Here is a 6,946-nt window from a genome sequence, read left to right as displayed (position 1 = left end):
TTTAACATTTTTCAAATACTTATTCAATATTTTTTCAAATGCTTGATTAACTTGTTTATATCATGATAAAAAACTCGTCATTATTTTAATACATGGTCAACATTTTTTGTATACACATTATAGTTATTTTTTTTCAAATCCTTGATTAACACGTTTATATACATGATAACAAATTACATCATTTTTTAATACATGACCGACATTTTTTCTATACACATTTAGTATTTTTTAAACGCTTGATCACCATTTTAAAATACTTATTCAACATTTTTTGAATGCTTGATTAACATGTTTTCAATACATGATCATATTTTTAATACATTTTTTGTATGCGTGATAAACATTTTTTCTATACACATTTAACATATTTTCAAATGCTTGGTCAACATTTTCTAATTTTTTTACAGAGTTTTTTTGTAATATATATATTTAGATTTTTTTAAAGTATAAATAAAATTGAAATAATAAAGCAAAAAATGAAACATAATAAAATGTAAAAAAAAAAGAAAACAGGAGGCTGTTGTACCCGTGCTCCTGGGCCGGCCCAACTAAGTTTCCCCCGTGAGGGTTTCTACCCCTCTCGCTGAAAGCGAGATATATGGGCGCGCGAAAAAAGGAAAATTGCTTGCTGGGCCGGCCCGGTTGCGCAAGTGCTGACGGCGAGGAAGACTTCTCGCTCGCAACAAGTGAGATAGGCTTGTCATTCTTTGCCGACGATTGATGTGCTACAGAAGAGAAATATGGCGACTCAGAATACTTGTCCTCTCTGTGGAGGGAGAGATTCATGGCGACATGCCCTGCTATCTTGCACAATGTCTAGATGCATCTGGGCTCTCTCAGAGGAAACACTAGTGGCAAAAATGACAGCAAATGAGGAACCACTAAGTGCTAGCTTCACAAGGATTGTGGTCACTTTATGGTCAGTCTGGTAAGCACGCCGTAAAGCAATTTATGAGTTGATCTTCCAAAGTCCACATCAAACCATCTTCTTTGTGAATAATTATATCGGTGAACTTGATCAGCTAGCAAATTTGGCACTCCGGCCGGCCCCGCCAAGGGCAACACCGACGGAAGCCCGGCAGTGGCTACCCCCGGAAGCTGATCAGGTTAAGGTGAATGTGGATGGAGCAGTGGCAAGACACAGACGGGGTGGGGCTGTTGCGGCAATCTGCCAGGATGCAGAGGGTCTATACTTGGGATCCTCGGCGGTAGCTTATCATGGGATAATTGACCCAGTGATTTTGGAAACATATGCTTGCAGAGAAGCTCTATCTCTTGCAGGTGATCTTGTGATTCAGAAGTTTGTTGTGGCCTCGGACTGTCTGGGGGTCGTGAAGGACATCTCTAGTGGGACAGGTGGCCCTCATGGAGCTATAGTACATGAAATCATGCAGCGTTTACTAGTTTACTAATTGTACTTTTATTCACGAGCGTAGGAACTTTAATTTCAAGGCTCATAATCTCGCCAAATTTGCTTGTAATTTAGGCATAGGTAGACATGTTTGGTTGGGCATCCCCCATGACCCTAACCGTGTACCTATGAACATCTTGTTGAATCAATAAAGTGGCGAGAATTCTCAAAAAAAAGTGAGATAGGCTTTTGTGGTGTCTATGCATGCTTTTCCTTGCAATATTTCCCAATGCATATGCGTATGTTAATCAAGACAGTTATTTAACAATACAACCACAACAATAGTTCGGCGATTGTCTTAGTCCTTGGCATCGATTTTTCTGCATAGATTTCCGTAATAAACATAAGAATATATGGTCCCATTCAAGCCTTAAACAAGGAAGAGAAGAGGATGAGAGAATCCATACAAGAACTAGTATTTTTTTTGTTTCCTAAAAAAACTAGCATGTATTTTTCCATGAGTACACTGTCTCTATTTCAACAAATAACTTAAATTAAATCCATAGTATGCAGATGAGCTATATATACAGTCCACGATTGTATCATCATTAATTAATTTAGATGCATATGCATTCATTGTTTCTGGTTTTTCTATGAACTACATTAATATCGTAAAACGATGATGAATTCGGGCTTGTTCAGCAACGCTCCAACTCTCAATTTCCATTGACTCCACAGTGGAGCTGAGCTGAACGAGAAAATTCCATGGAGTTCAAATCGGGAAGCTGACTATTCTCCTAGTGCAAATTTGTAGGAGTTGGGGAAGCTGTCTTTTCCTGGCTCTGTGACAGTGAAGGAGCTGGAGTTGATCGTTATTACGAGGTGCTGCCACCGCCAAGTGACCTCTGCGTACCGGTTCGATTGATTTCTCGCCCAAACAGGCCATATCACCCCTCTCCATCACGGTCGCCGTACATTTTTAAGGAGAAAAAGGGTGCCGTTGTAGCCTACCGAGATGGGCTTTGCTCGCTTTCCTCTCAAACCAGTTTCAGCCCATCTAAATGAGTTGTCAGCCCATGCCAGCGACGAGAAGCAGGAGCTGCGCAGCCGAACGTTTTCCATCATTGTGAGAAGCTGGAAATCGAAGCTAGGAGTAGAAGTTGAGGAGTTTGGGAAGCTAGGCTATTGTCGAACAGGCCCGAAGACATATATGCAAGGCAACAACGCTACTTCCATTCCTTCGATTCATATTACACTGTACAATTGATGAGGTGATCATCATTATCATCAATGGAACGATATTAGACCAGTGAGGTGGCCCATCAGCATGTTGGGTCGGGCGGCATAGAGGCGACGGCAGACATGGCAAACTAAAGAGGAGAAAGGAGAGATGCCAATCTAGAAGGTTGGAACCAACAGAGCAATCAAATTTGGTCTGTTTTCTTATGGGTGTGGTCGTGTGAGGTATGGTCGAGGGAAGAGAAATCAGCAGAGGAGTCAATTGAAATTTTTGTTGCGTAAGTTTGTCATGAGGACCATCAGCCAGCCCGATAGCACATCAGAGAAGAAGTGGGGTGGAAGACGACGTACCATCACCACCAACTACTGTTTAAAGAATAGTAAGTAAACATTAATATATCTCACCTACAAAAATTCATGGCTAGAAGAGGACGGCATCTAGATACATTACTTATGATGTACTACTACCATGTAAAACACATTCTCTAACAATTTTGTTTGGATCTTTCTTGAACAACCCACACAACAATACAAGTCCAACTCACAAAAGCATAAAGTCTGAAGCTATGATGCCAAACCTTTTACGGTCTTCCTTAAGGAAAGGAACATTTAGTACACAAAGCATCATCTATCTCAACAACATGCACCATTTTTATTTGCTTGCAAAGTCACTTTATTAGGATCCAACCAAATCCATAAGCATTAGCCAAAGCGTCACACAATGGCAGAAAAAAGTTATTAAATAAACGGGTGTCACACCCTCGATGCGACTATATCTCCCACGTGTCGAGGCACGACTTAGAGGTATAATCGCATTGAAGGCATATGTCGCAAGTTAGGCAATCTTCACAACATCCCATGAAATATGAATAATAAAGGAGAGATAACATAGTTGGCTTACACTCGCCACGTCAATCAAGTACATAAATAACATTACATCATCCAAACACTCATGGCCCGACTATGGCGCCAAAATAAAAGATAACCCAACATGCGACACGGTCCCATTCACCTCCAACTGGGCACCACTACTGATCATTGGGAAAGGAAACATAGTATCGTTGAGAGTCCTCGTCGAACTCCCACTTGAGCTCATACGCGTTTCCTGGAGCAGAATCATCAGGCCCTGCATCTGGTGTAATAGTAATCTGTGAGCCACAGGGACTCAGCAATCTCGCACCCTCGCGATCAAGACTATTTAAGCTTATAGGTAAGGCAAGGTAAATATATGTGGAACTGCAGCAAGCGACTAGCAAGTATGGTGGCTAACTTATTCGCAAAAGAGAGCGAGAAGAGGAGGCAAAGCACGAGCGAGAAACTAGAGAACAACCTGCGCAGACATTACTCCAACACCGTGTCCACTTCCCGGACTCCGCCGAGAAGAGGCCATCATGGTAACACACTCAGTTGATTCGTTTTAATTAAGTTAAAGTTCAAGTTATCTACAACCGGACATTAACAAATTCCCATCTGCCCATAACCGCGGGCACGGCTTTCGAAAGTTCAGATCCCTGCAGGGGAGTCCCAACTTAGCCCATGACAAGCTCTCACGGTCAACGAAGGAATAGACCTCCTCCCAAGACGTCCCGATCAGACTCGGTATCTCGGTTACTCAAGACACTTCGACGGGTTAAAACAAGACCAGCAACACCGCCCGAATGTGCCGACAAATCCCGATAGGAGCTGCACATATCTCTTTCTCAGGGCACACTCAGATTGTCCAAACTTCCGATAGGCCAGCCCAGAGTTGCCCCTGGTAGCCACCGACGGCTGACAGTTTGGACCAACACTCAGAGGAGCACTGGCCCGGGGGGGGGGGGTTAAAATAATGATGACCCTTGAGTCTGCAGAACCCAAGAGAAAGAAAAGACTAGGTGGCAAATGGTAAAACCAAGGTTGGCCATTGCTGGAAAAGCTTTAATCAAGGCGAACTATCAAGGGGTTCCCATTATAACCCAACCGCGTAAGGAACGCAAAATCCGGGAACATAACACCGATATGACGGAAACTAGGGCGGCAAGAGTGGAACAAAACACTAGGCGAGAGGCCGAGCCTTCCACCCTTTACCAAGTATATAGATGCATTAAGATAGCAAGATAATATAATGATATCCCAACAAGTAAATAAAGGTTTCAACAGGGAACGACCTTCAATCTTCACCTGCAACTAGCAACGCTATAAGAGGGGCTGAGCAAAGCGGTAACATAGCCAATCAACGGTTTGCTAGGACAAGGTGGGTTAGAGGTTTGACATGGCAATTTGGGAGGCTTGAAAGCAAATGGTAGGCATCGTAGCATTGGCATAGCAAAAGAGCGAGCAAACTAGCATAGCAAAGATAGTAGTGATTTCGAGGGTATGATCATCTTGCCTGCACAGTTGTTAGAGTTGACTGGATCCTCGAAAACAAACTCAACGGGCTCCTCGTTAGCGAACTCGTCTCTCGGCTCTACCCAAACAAGACAAACAAGCAACAAGGATACAATCAACCACGTGCAAACTCAAACAACGCAATGCAAAGATGGTATGCTATGCGGGATGCGATGCGGGATGCGAAATGCAAGATATGACAGGAAATGCATGAACCTGGACTCAACTTGGAAAAACAAGTGTGCCACTGGAAAGACGAGATGAAATCGCTTGAAAACGATATAAAGAACGCCGGAATCGGAGTTACGGTTTGGAAATGGCAAGCGATTCAAATATGGCCACGTTCTACGATTTACAGCAAGTAGGCATCTAAATGCAATGAGATGAACATGCTACAGCACCTAAACATGACAACAAAATACATGGCAGGGATGCACACAAGATGCTTAACAAAAGTCTAGCACTGAGCTACGGCCAATTCATCCATTAACATGTTCAAACAAGCATGGCAAAAATGCATATGGCAAACATATTTCAGACTTAGTGAAATTAACACTTGTCTGGAATTTCAGATCAGGTAGCCCTCTTCGGACCAACAAAACTACATGCTACAGGATCTGAGAATGGCAAAGTAAAGCATGGCATGGAGCTACTCAAAGAGCTTAACAAAAGTCCCTTAGTGACCTTGAGCCAAAAGGGATCAGAGAATACAATTGCAAGCATGTGAACATAGCAAAAACATAATCAGTTTTCAGTCTTAGTGAAAACTGACACATGCTGAAAACAGATATCAAGTAGGCATGTTTACGAGCTCGATGCGCTCACTACAGAGCAAGTCATGGAAATACAAGCACACACCCACCAAGAAGGCACAAAATGCAATCTAGACATGGCAAGAACAATAGCATAGCATGCATGGATCAACTGCAACATCACCGGCAAAATTGCAAACAAGTTGACAATCTGCCCAGATTCACAAAGTAACAAAAGTAGAGCTCGATTGACTCAAGCTAGGGTGCTCCATAATTGCAAACAAAGACATGGATGGATAGAGAACTACAATATTAACAAAACTTCCTTACTGATCATCCTCAAAAGAGGCACGGATCACTAGGAAACAACATGAACATATGGCATCATGAGATAAACAGCTCCAGGACTTAGTGAAATCACTAAGTCCGTGAAAACAGAATTACTAAGTGCACCATTTTGCAAGCTTGCACAAGTCACCACACACATCACAAAAATATATGGGTTGCACCTCTGGAAAGATGACAAAACCCTTAACAAAACACATGTAGAGCATCAGGGCATATCATGCACACATTAATCATGGCAAAAATGACAAAAACCTAAATAGAGTAGCAGATCTGACAATAATCTCAAGTAGCCCTATTCTAACAGCAATTCGGGCATCAAGATGAACTCAAATGAAAATGATGCAATGGAATTAAATGATGTACTCTCTGAGATGAACATTTTGATATGCTATATGCATGAATCGGAGCTACGGATGCAAAGTTACGGAGCCGTGAACATGGACACTTGGCCTGAAATTTCTGGGACTTAGACGAATTTCACCTAGGGTTTCACTGTTCACCGGATCTAGATCTCGCGTGCGCCGACCGAGAATGGCCGGATCCCTCGCCGGAGCGGCGCCGGAGATGGCGAGGAAGAGGCCGGGGCGAGGGAAGGAGACGGCCGGAGCTTGGGGCGACGGCGGCGAGCTCCGGCGGCGGCTCCGGGGCCCCACAGATCAATACTAATCTTTTCTGCGCACTTTGTCCTCACTCGTGCGCACCCGGGAGAAACTTCCCGGTCGGTCACCCATCCTGACACTACTCCAAGCTAAGCACGCTTAACTTTGGAGTTCTGTCCGAATGGGCTCCCGGAAAGAAGGAATTCCTTATTGATATGAGTAGTCTATCATCCCTAATAATCCAGGCCATCACATACACCCCCACTCAGAGGAACCGACGTCCTCGTCGG

The sequence above is a fragment of the Triticum dicoccoides genome, chromosome 7A (assembly GCF_002162155.2).
Source record: "Triticum dicoccoides isolate Atlit2015 ecotype Zavitan chromosome 7A, WEW_v2.0, whole genome shotgun sequence".
In the NCBI taxonomy this organism is placed as follows: Eukaryota; Viridiplantae; Streptophyta; class Magnoliopsida; order Poales; family Poaceae; genus Triticum; species Triticum dicoccoides.
This window is presented reverse-complemented; position numbering follows the sequence as displayed.